Here is an 11,943-nt window from a genome sequence, read left to right on the forward strand (position 1 = left end):
AGACCGAGTCTGAAGCACAGCCCATTTGCAAGAAGAAACGTGGATGCCGCAGACTCTAAAACGAGGATCCCAGGGCCAGAAGTTCATGTGTGTTTTAGTTGTTTATTGCCAGGCAACCAACCGCCCCCACATTTGGCGGCTTGAAATAAATCACAGTCACTTACTTGCTCACGATATTACAATTTGAGCATCAGCTGGGCTGGAGGACCCACTTCCTAAACAGCCAGCAAGTTGACGCAAGCTGCTATCCGCCAGCTCCGAAATTCGTTCTCTCGCAGGTCTGGAGGCCGCAAGCGCAAGATCAAGGTGTCGGCAGGGCTGGCTCCTTCTTGAGGGCTCAGAAGGAGAGTCCGTCTCCGGCACTCGAATCTTGCGCGTCTTTCGGGTGCCGGCTCCCAGTAAGGCGAAAACTGCCCGCGTCCCGATCCGGATCAGGTCTCTGTGTCTTCGGTCCCTCTTCTTTATTGATTTATTGGTTTTTTTTTTTTTAAGAAGTCTTTTTTTTTTAAATGTTTATTTATTCTTGACAGAGACACAGCAGGGAAAGGGCAGAGAGAGAGGGAGACACAGAATCCGAAGCAGGCTCCCAGCCCGACGCGGGGCTCGAGCTCACAAACTGCGAGATCGGGACCTGAGCCGAAGTTAGACGCTTAACCCACTGAACCACGCAGGCGCCTTTTTTTTTTTTTCAACGATGATTTACTTTTGAGAGAGAGAGAAAGAGAGCGTGGGGGAGGGGCGGAGACAAGGCGAGCGAGAATCCCAAGCAGGCTCCATGCTGTCAGCACAGAGCCCGATGCGGGGCTCGATCTCACAAGCTGTGAGATCATGACGTGAGTGGAAGTCAGATGCTTAACCGACTAAGCCACCCAGGCAACCCTCCCTTTAAAAAAAAAAAAAAAAAAAAAAAAGTTTATTTATTTGAGGTGGGGAGGGGCAGAGAGAGGGAGAGAGAGTCATCGCAGAGCCCGGCGTGGGGCTCGAACGCACAACCCGTGAGATCACGACCTGAGCTCATCTTAACTTGATTACATCTACAACCACCCTGTTTCCAAGCAAGGTCACTCTCCTGGGTCCTGGGGGTCGGGACTTGAACGGAGAGGGGACAACATACGACCTCCTGGCAGGAGGGTGACACGGAATTTGCAGCCAGCTTTAACCCAGCACCGTCTGAGAGAGGATAACGGGAAGGCGGTTGCTATTGCAGGCATATTCGTCCGCTGATCCCCCCCTCGTCGGTGCCCTAGCCTGCCCTGTGCCCCGCATGCAGGAAGAGTGTGCTACCAGAAGATTCCCTGGGGCACCGAGTCATAGGTGTTTGCAGCAAGCAGTCTTCCCAGCGTGGAGGCGAGGGTTCCTGGCAGGTGGGTGGAGCCCGGAAAGTGTCTGCTCCAAAGGGCAGGTCAAGGCAAGCCAGCTGGAGGAGCCTAGCTGCCCGCCTGGCAAAATCCCAACCGCGCGGGGTAAGCCGCTAGGCTAGTAAAAGGCTCAAGGGCACATGGGCCTACGTAGATGAACCCCAGGGGCTGCCCCCATAACCATGTGAATCAGACCAAGGCGAGCCAGTGAGGGCTGCACAGCAGGGCACAGCAGGGACTCCTCTTGGGTGAGCCACTGGAGGCCAGGTTGGGGACAGACCTGCCCCTGGGCAGAAGAGGCTCCCGGACTGCGGCCTCAGCCAGAATCAGGGGCAGGCTCGAGGCTCCAGGCTGAGCCCCTGGGGGAGCAGCTTCGGGGCCTGGGACACAAGGGGGGGAGGCAGCGGGGAGAGAAGCCCACCATAACCATGCTCGCTGCTGAGAAGAACAGCAGCTCTTGTGACCCAGGCCTCAGGAAAAACTGGAAGGGTTGCGGGGTGGCAAGTGGGGGGGGGGGGGCGGCGGTGGCAATGTTTTTCCCTCTCTGCTTTTCACCTCCCCTACCGGGCGCCCGTGGCCTGCAAAGCCGCCAGCAGAAAGCACAGCCATGAGTTTCTCATGAATGATTTTAAACGATTCCTGTTCTGTCCATGGGGGGAAATCACGTATCGAAAATCCAGCAAAAGCGTAGCCAACTGAGGACTGCTCCGGATGGCTGCTGAAAAGCAGACAGCGTGGCCACTGGCGTTCCAACCGCAAGGGGTCCTGGGAGAGAAGCGGGCTCTCGGGGCCAAGGCCTGCGTGAGCCCGGGGCAATACCCTCCGAAAATCAGGCCACTGTGCGCCCACTCCGCCCCTCGCTCATTCGTTCGTTACGCAACGTGTAATCACTAAGCACTTGCAATATGTCACTCACTGTTCTAGGCGCTGGAAAACCGTTGCGAACGAAACGGATTTTTTTCTAAAAATCCCTGTAGTCACGGAGTTTACATTCTCGTAGGGGAGAAAGGTAGGAAACAGATAAATAGGCAAAACATGCGGCGTGTCGCGTGCCGGGAAGTGGGAAGGAGAAAAGTAGGGCAGGGAAGGGAATAGGGGACATAGATAGGAGCCGGGGATAGGGGGCAGGTTCCAGGGTTCAAAAGAGCGACGAGGGATGTACTTGCTGAGATGCTGGTACTTCAGCAAAGGCCTCGAGGAGGTGCGAGAGGGAGCCCTGTGGACAATGGAGAAAGGGTTGGCCAGGGGACAGCCAGTGCAAAAGTCCTGAGGTGGGAGTGGCCCAGTATATTCCAGGAACAGCAACGAGGTTAGTGTGGCTGAAACGGAGGAGGGGAGATAACCGGCCTGGAGCTGAGGCAAGTAGGGGCAGGACAGGCACCAGATCAGGCAGGGCCTTCTTACAGCCGTCAGGTTTCACTCAGATAACACAGGAAGGCTCTGGAGGATTCTACGCCAAAAGGGACAGAACCTAGGGGAGCCCGGGTGGCTCAGTCAGTTAAGCGTCTGACTCCTGATTTCCGCTCAGGTCATGGTGTCACAGTTTGTGCGTTCGAGCCCCACATCGGGCTCTGTGCGGGCAGTACGAAGCCTGCTTGGGATTCTGTCTCCCTCTCTCTCTCTCTCTCTCTGCCCCTCCCCTGCTTGTTCTCTCTCTCTCTCTCTCTCTCTCTCAAAATAAATTAAAAAAAAATTTTTTAATTAAGAAAAACAACAAAAGGGACACAACCTGACTCAGGTTTTAGGGGACCCCCAGAAGCACAAATCTGGATTTACCTCCTCCGGCCTTTGGGTCTTTTCCGCTCCTCGGCCCAGATGGTAGCCAGGCCTCGGCGTCCCCAGCCTTTGGGCTTTTTGTGGGCAGGGTCATGGCTGAAGTTGCCAGGCACCCAGGAGCCAACCCCCTCCCAGGCTTTTGTTTTCAACTGCAGCCAAAGCTTCGAAAGGATTATATGGGATCAGCCGTTCCGAGAGCCTGTTTTGTATACCGCTGGAGGTACACAGACCCGTATTTTTTTTTTTTTTTAATAATTATGCTTATGTATTTGGATGTGCTAGGAAAAAAAGGAACCGGCAGAACCAACCCCTGACTTCATGAATATTATCGCTCAGGGGGAGGCTAAAATATTCGGGGTGGTTTGGTTTTGTTTTCAAAAGGTGACTTAAATTAAAAAGATTATGTTATACATAGCACACAAAATACAGCCACTGTCAGAGAGGAAGTACAGAATAAAGCTGCAGTACGGTTGTCTTGGGTGGGGAAGAAATGAAGAAAAGAGCTTCTCTCCCCCCCCCCCCCCCGTCACCCCCCAGCAATCTAAAAGGGTTTTTTAAAAATGTGCCCTTTTAGTATAATGAAAACACAAGCACCCCGTGGAACGTTAGAAAATACAGATCATCAAAAAGGTTGAAATAAAAACCTCACGCTCTCATGTCCCAGATATCATGCCATTAACACCTAAGTGCACATCTGTCTCGGTCTTCTTTTTTTTTTTTTTTTTCTTGACGTTTATTTATTATTGAGAGACAGAGAGACACAGAGCGTGAGCAGGGGAGGGGTAGAGAGAGGGGGAGACACGGAATCCGAAGCAGGTTCCAGGCTCCGAGCTGTCAGCACAGAGCCCGACGCGGGGCTCGAACTCACGAACCATGAGATCGTGACCCAAGTTGAAGTCAGATGCTTAACCGACCGAGCCACCCAGGTGGTGGCTTATAACACGACACAATCACAAGAGTGAAATTTCCTCACACGTACAGGTTCCGGGATTAAGGTGTGGATCTTGAGGGGCCACGTGTTTAGAATTCTGCCTACCATGGTATCTTTCTAGATTTTTCTCAGCACACATGTATTCATAAGGATGTCCTTGTATTCTACCTACAATAAGCAACCTGCTTTTTCCAGTCATGGATCGCCACCTTTCCATTTCAGTAAATATTCATCTCAGCTAATACCCAGAACATATTCAGAGCTCTTCGACGGACCCAAAAATGTTTTTAAATGCACTCAATGAGGGGCACCTGCGTGGCTCAGTCGGTTGAGCATCCGACTTCGGCTCAGGTCGTGATCTTGCGGTTCGTGAGTTCGAGCCCCACACCGGGCTCCCTGCTGTCAGCCTGTCGGCACGGAGCCCGCTTCGGATCCTCTGTCCCCCTCTCTCTGCCCCTCCCCCGCTTGTGCTCCCCCAAAAAATATATTTTTTTTTAAACTGAACTTAACGTATTGAAGAGAATAAGACAGTTGTTCTGCAAAATGCCCCACTTTCTGGATACACCAGGTGGCTTCCCTGTGATGCCCTTTAGCTTGTCTTTGTCTCTCTCCCCTGTACTTCCTCTCAATCGGAAGTTATTCGCTGGTGTGGTGGCAAGTTTTCACCACCCAGGGTTTTGGCCCATTTCTGTGGTGTAAATGCTTCCACCGTGGCTGCTTTCAAGCCACCAATATGACATCCCCGAATTCAGAGTTAGAGACAGATGCACGCAATCTGCCAGCTGAAACCAGTTCCAGCACCTGCTGCCCGATGGATGGGATAAGGCTTTTGGAGGGGAAGGGGGAGCAGGCTGGCTGGAGAAAGACTTGAAGAGCGTCCCCACCACCATCCCCAGAGACTGTGGACGAGGCAGCCTGATATGTGCTCCAGGAGTGGAAGGGACTGGCAGCCTCTGTCACCTCTAGCAGGAATGGCGGGGGCGGGGGCGGGGGGCGGGGGAGGGGTGAAGTGAACCACACAAGCTGTGGCCTCAGAAGCCATAAGCGAATACCCCTGTCACGGAGCGTGCCCAAGAAGCAAAGGTGGCAGCTAAATCCCCCAGGACCCCACGGGGCGCCTGGGTGGCTCAGTCGGTTAAGCTTCCGACTTCAGCTCAGGTCACGATCTCGCGGTCCGGGAGTTCGAGCCCCGCGTCGGGCTCTGGGCTGATGGCTCAGAGCCTGGAGCCTGCTTCCGATTCTGTGTCTCCCTCTCTCTCTGCCCCTCTCCCGTTCATGCTCTGTCTCTCTCTGTCACAAAAATAAATAACCGTTAAATAAATAAATCAATAAATCAATAAATCAATCCCCCAGGGCCCTGGCTCCTGGGGTGGGCTGCTCTCCACTGATGGCCGCAGATCCCCAGGAGGACTGAGTCCCAGCTGCCCACAGAGCTAACTTGCTTGGTAACCATCGCTTTGTGGGTTCTCTTTCCTTCCCTTCGCCGGCTCCTCTCTGCACCCCTCTACCCCGGCTTCCCGGGACCACCACCCAAATAAAGGGCTGGCCCTCAAACCCGTGTCAGGTCCTGCTTCCGGGACCCGAGCTGAGACACCAGGCGGCAGGGGATCGGAACTGGCGTGAGGCTATTTCGAGGGTTTACGTTTTTTACAAAGGCACGTATTCATTTATTATTGATGCAATTAAAAATCAATTTCAAATAATAAATTTTTAAGAGGAAAAACTACAGCTAGAAGCCACAGAAGATTCACTGAGAGAGACCACAGCCTCGCTCCCTGCCTTGTTGGCCTGACTGAGAACCCGCCGTCCCCCTGACCCTCATACCTCTCCCCGCACACCCCAAGACACGACAAGGGCAGGTGATAATTTTAAGAGGAGCTGACGTTTGCTGCGCAGATACCGTGCCGAGTGCTTTGTGCAGATTATCTGTTTTACATGCTTAGAGCACGTGTATGTATCACCCCTCCCTCCCAAGCTCCCTTTAATATAATCGTGAAGGAACAAAAAAAGGTATAAAGCCACAATGAGGAGGGGGGGCAGGGTGTCACCAGATGAGGGGTTTCAACACATTTCTGGAAGACAGAGAGCAGAAGGAAGGGTGGTGACAGGTGACACAGAGCAGAGAGAGCCACAGCTGGAATCCTCCCAGGCGGGGAAGCACAAGGGGGAGGCTCCAGGGGGAGACCGCGGGGGGGGGCGGGGGGGGGTCCCTGAGGGCAGGAGAGCCATGAGCAAACTTCTTGGTTTCTTAGAGTTCACGCCAAAGCAGGGACGACCCTCTTCTGAAGACACGGCACACATTTTCTGCGGAGAACTGGAGAGGCTTGTGTATACACAGTGGCTTCGAAGAAAGCCGCCCCCGCACCCCCCCCCCACCATGATCCAGCATCTGGGAGACCCAGCTCCCCGCAGGCTCACCTCAGTGGAGTCCCCCAACCACCAGTCCCCGCCCGTGTCACACAACCCCACAACGCTCTGGTCCACGTCGCTCCTCCGGCTACACAGGAAGAGACGCCCCGCCCCCCCCCCCACCCCGGCTGTTCATCCAAAGAAAGGCTGCAACATCAAAGAGAAAGACAGAGAAGAACAACAGGAAAATTGATCCTGGAGGAAACAGATACTTTGGTAAACTGGGGAGAGTTTGAAGAAAGATGAGAAAGAGGAGGAAGGGGAGGGGGAGGAGAAAACAACGCTTTCCGCTCAGCCGCGAGAAGCTATCGCACCCATAAAGCAAGAAGGTGGCACTAACAATTAGAGAAAGGAGGAGCCCTTGGAAGTTCCAAATATGAGGACAGAGTGGAAGAAGTTGACTGACGGCCGGAAAGAAAAAAAAAAAAAAAATCAAGAGATTCTTCCAGAACATAGAGTATAATGAAGGAGACAGAAACCATAAGAGAAAAGATAAGAGACATGCAGAATCATCCGGGAGGTGCAACACGTGAGAACAACAGAAGTTTCAGAAAGAAAGCCTAGAAAAGACAGAGGGAAAGAATCTACAAATCGTCCCAACCCTTGTGGCTTAGGGCAGCCCTGGAAGAAGCGGGCTCTGCGGGGCTGGGGGCTTTTGTTTTGTGTGTTCCATGTCAGTGTCCCTACTCGTGTCCCTTAGTGTTTAAAGGTCTCACGAAGAGCCAAGCTGGGTAGAGCATATCCCAGGGACCCAAGTGTGAAATGAACAGGGGGCACCCCTGGGCCCTGGTGTGGTGGTACCTGTAGATTTCAAAGTGAGGATCCCCCAGCGGAAGGGGGCTCAGGGGCCAGAAGGTCGGAGCTGCTCACTTCTCATCCCGCTAAGAGATTGTCCTCCCAGAGCTAGATCCCAGGAGGCTTCGGGTTTTGTTTGAAAAAGGAGGGGGGTTTTCCATTACAGCTTCTCTTGCAGATGGGGAAGTCAACTTGTCCGACATGCCTTAAATCCAGAGGGCAACACTAAGGTTTGTGGACGGGTCTGATGGGAGTTGATCGGGGCGGAAGCTATAAAAGCCTTCTCAACAGATGTTTCTGATAGCGGAACGGGATGCCTGGCAAAGGAGCGAGCCCTCTGTCGCTGGAGGTATTCAAGCGGGACCCAGAGAAACATCTGTCAGGAAAACTATAAAAGGAATTGGAACGCTAGAACAGGTAAATTCAGAGAGATAGGAAGTAGAATAAAGACTATCAGGGGGAGGGGCGCCTGGGTGGCTCCGTCGGTTGAGTGTCCGACTTCGGCTCAGGTCACCATCTCACGGTTCGTGGCTTCGAGCCCCGCGTTGGGCTCTGTGTTGCCAGCTCGGAGCCTGGAGCCTGGTTCAGATCCTGTGTCTCCCTCTCTCTCTCTCTGCCCCTCCCCCGCTCGTCCTCTGTCTCTCTGTCTCTCTCTAAAACAAACATCAAAAAAAAAATTTTTTTTAATGGTAAATGTTATAGGTGCCTGGGTGGCTCCGTGGGTTAAGCGGCCGACTTTGGCTCAGATCATGATCTCACAGCCCGTGAGTTCGAGCCCCGCGTCGGGCTCTGTGCTGACAGCTCAGAGCCTGGAGCCTGCTTCGGATTCTGGGTTCCCCCCCTCTCTCTCTCTCTGTCCTCTCCCACTCGCGCTCTGTGTCTCTCTAAAAAGTGGGGGGAACGGAAGTCACATACACCGCTGGTGAGGCTACAAAACGGGGCAACCACCGCGGCAACTTGTCTGGCTGTTTCTCAATAAGGCTAAACACAGAGTCATCGCAGGACCCAACAATTCTGCTCCTAGGTATATACCCAAGAGCAATGAAAAACAGAAACATCACGCTAAGTGGAGGAAGCCAGTCACGAAAGACGCATGCTGCGTGGTTTCGTTTATACGAAATCTGCACGACAGGCAAACCTACCCAAACAGAAAGCAGATGAGTGGTTGCCCAAGGCTGCGGAGGGGTTGCAGGGAAATGGGGAGCGACTGCTAATGAGGATGGGGTTTCTTTGGGGGATGATAAAAAGTGGTGACGGTTGCATTTCTGTGGGAATGCACTAAAACTCACTGAAATGTACACGTTAAGTGGGTGGATTATATGGTATGTGAATTATATCTCAATAAAGCTGTATAAAAAAAAAAAAAAAAAAAAAAAGGAAAAAGAGCTTTCCCACCAAGATGGGAAGCGGGGCCAGATGACCTTCTTCCATTCCAAGGCTCGGTGATTTTCTGTTCCAAGGCTTGGCGATCTTTGGCTGCCTGCCCCCTCAAGGTTTGGCCCCAGGAGGGCTTTCTCAGCAGCTCACGGACACACTCCCTCATCGCCGTGCTTGCTAGTGGCTGAGTCAGAAGCTTCCCGGCAGAGCACCCCCTGCATCACGCTGTCAGCCTGGCCCCCTGGGTTGGTTTGTTTTTCCAGGGCATAAACGTATTTTATGGAGAAATAAAATGCACAATAATAAAAAGGGGGAGGGGAGTGTTTCCACAGGCTCACATTTTATCCAAAGGGGCCGTGATTTGGCATCCCTGGCTCGAATATGAAATTATTACACAGGAATTGACTCTCGGTGTCTCCGATGCTCCCTGGGATGATTGCTTCTATAACTTATGGAGACAGCCGAGCGTTTGTATTCAAGTGATCACATAAATTAATATCCATATGTGGAAATGCTGTGTTGGGAGCAGACCCGGTTTAAGAATGCTTGCCTTGTAATGATCCTTGTACCTGAAGGAAAATGCCCATCCCGGGGCTCCCAGGGAAGGTCTGGTTCGTAAGGGTCTGAAGGGAAAGACAGCATGCAAAGCGCTCCCCCTTTAAAGTGATGGAGAGCCGTGTGCTGTGTTCAGGCGTGATGTCATCCGAGGGAAGGAAGGGAACGAACGGCTTTTTCAGAAAAAAAAAAAAAAAAAAAAAAAAAAAATTTTTTTTTTAAATAAATAAATCCAAAAGCATGTGCCTTAAAATGTAATGTTTTGCTCCTCTGGGATGGGTTTAGCCCAAAGTTCTAATTATATGTGTGGCGGTAAAGGCCTCCCAGGCTTCGTGCTCGCCAAAAGCTTTGATTTTGCTACGTGACAGGAGACAAAATTATTCTTTTCTCCTTAAGAGATTGCCAACACCATGCCAAAGGATGGGGGGGGGGGTGGCAGCTCCCGCAGGAATTAATGATGGGCTTTGTGAGGGTAGGGCAGGGGATCGGGGAGTAGACGACCCAAATCCTGCCCTCGGGTCGCAGATCACGTAGGCGAGACCAGAAGCCACAACTGGGCAAGGCTGCCCGCGCTGGGGCCTAGGGAGTCATGGGGGCACGGTGCCCCGCACAAGTCGGGCGCTCGAAAGAGATCTGCTGAATGAAAATACAGAAGGACGGGCACCTGGGCGGCTCAGTCGGTTAAGCGTCCGACTCCTGATCTCAGCTCAGGTCTTGATCTCCGGGTTGTGAGTTCAAGCCCCGTGTTGGGCTCCGTGCCAGGCGTGAGCTTGTGCGTGCCTGGACATTTAATTCCCTTTCATTCATTCTGGAGCTGTTCAACACCGGGGAGATTTATAACCTTTTCAGGTGATGAATGACAATCATGTGCTCAATAGAAAGCGCTAGATAGGGCCGGCCTCCTACAGATTCGGTCACTTCCCTCCCTCCCTGGCAGGGAGGAGATTTCCAAGAAATCTCGAGAAAGGCACTTCTAAGGTTCTGATGGCACAGACCTGTCCCTCAGCAGCAGCGATGTGCTGGTAAATATTTAACAACTGGCTCTCCCGGGGTGGGGAAGGCCCGTCTGTAGTGCTCGCCGATTCCTGTGGTGTAAATACTCCCAGCGTGGTCAGATTTCAAGCTCTCGACTTGACATCACCCGATGCAGAGTTGGGAAGAGATGTGTATAATTGGTTCTCTCCCTCGGACTGTGCTGACTCTTCTGGAACACACTGGCTCCCCCCAGACTCTGTTCCCAGGAGGAGCAGTGAGGAGAACCTGGAAACATTCCAGCAAAGCCTCAGCTATTCTCCCTCATCTAGAGAAGATCCCCTGTCCCCCCCGCCTCCCGCCCCCAATCTCTCCTGGCTTTTTTAAAACGTTTATTTATTCATTTTTGAGAGACAGACAGCAAGCAGGGGAAGGGCAGAGAGAGAGGGACAGAGGATCCGAAGCAGGCTCTGTGCGGACAGCAGCGAGCCCGACACGGGGCTCGAACTCCCGAACCATGAGATCATGACCTGAGCCGAAGGCTCTACCCAGTGAGCCCCCCAGGCGCCCCTCTCCTGGTTTCTGAAGGACTCAAACACCAGCCACCTGAGAGAAAAGCCTCACCACAGAGTAGCCTGACTGCCGTCTTTTCGAAGGTTATGCTTTCCCAGGACCTAGTATTTCCTAACGAGAAAATGGCAATCAAGATTGTTCCCCACTAAGGATGAGCAGCAGAATGACAGACAGAGAAACCACGGAGGGGGGACATTGATTGGCAACGCCCACGGCAGCTCCCGCGTCCTTCCCTGTACCCGAGACGGGATTGCCTTCGAGAGCAGCGGGCCCCTATCTAGTTTGGCTTCCTCCTAGATCTTCTTCTGAGACCCCCGCAAGGCCATGGCCACACCTCTGGCTGCAGGCCTTTGGAGCCGGGCCCCCAGCCTCGGCTCAGCACGCGGTGCGGCCCACTGCGTCCTTGCTCCGCAAACACCCCCTCCTCCCGCCCCTGCCCCAGCCCCAGCCCCTCGGTGCACCCCCTCCCGGTCCCCACTAATGTGGGGTTCAGCCAAGTGACTCACTTTGGTCGATGGAACCGAAGTCAACAGGATCCAGTCGGAGGTTTTCAAACGCGCTTCCTCGTTTGGGCCTGGCCTCCCGAACCCCTGCCGTCGCCAGGAGAAGCACGTGTCTCCAGGTAGCTGCCGCAGCTTCGCGTGGGACTCTGGAATGAGAGATGCACGGAGCTGACCTCAATCCAACCCCTAGGCTGCAGCCGAGAAGCCACAAGCATCCAAGGGTGAGGCATCAGGGTTTGTGGTAAGCCACGGGGATTTGGGGGTCATTTGTTATGCAGCTGGGTGCTACCAATAATTATTACAACCGCTCCAGGTCCTGCTTAAGCCCAGAGCCCCGAGAGGCATCTGGGCGGCTCAGTCGGTGAAGCGTCCCGCTCTTGATTTCGGCTCAGGTCACGATCTCACGGTCCGGGGTTCAAGCCCCGCGCCGACAGCGAGGGGCCGGCTTGCGATTCTCTCTCCGCTCCTCCCCGGCTCGTACGCACCCTCTCTCGGGGTCTCAAAATAAATAAACCAACCTGAAACACACAGAGAGAGCCTGGATCAGCTTGTCGATCCGGGAAGACTTGGCTTTGCACCGATGTGGTGTCAGGGACCTCCTGGCAAACCAGCAACGAAAGGACACGTGCGTACTTTTGCCCCCTTACGACCGCGCACGTATGCCTTCCTGAAGTAGGAGTGGAGTCTGGTTTAG

Source organism: Prionailurus bengalensis, chromosome X, assembly GCF_016509475.1.
Source record: "Prionailurus bengalensis isolate Pbe53 chromosome X, Fcat_Pben_1.1_paternal_pri, whole genome shotgun sequence".
Classification (NCBI taxonomy): Eukaryota; Metazoa; Chordata; class Mammalia; order Carnivora; family Felidae; genus Prionailurus; species Prionailurus bengalensis.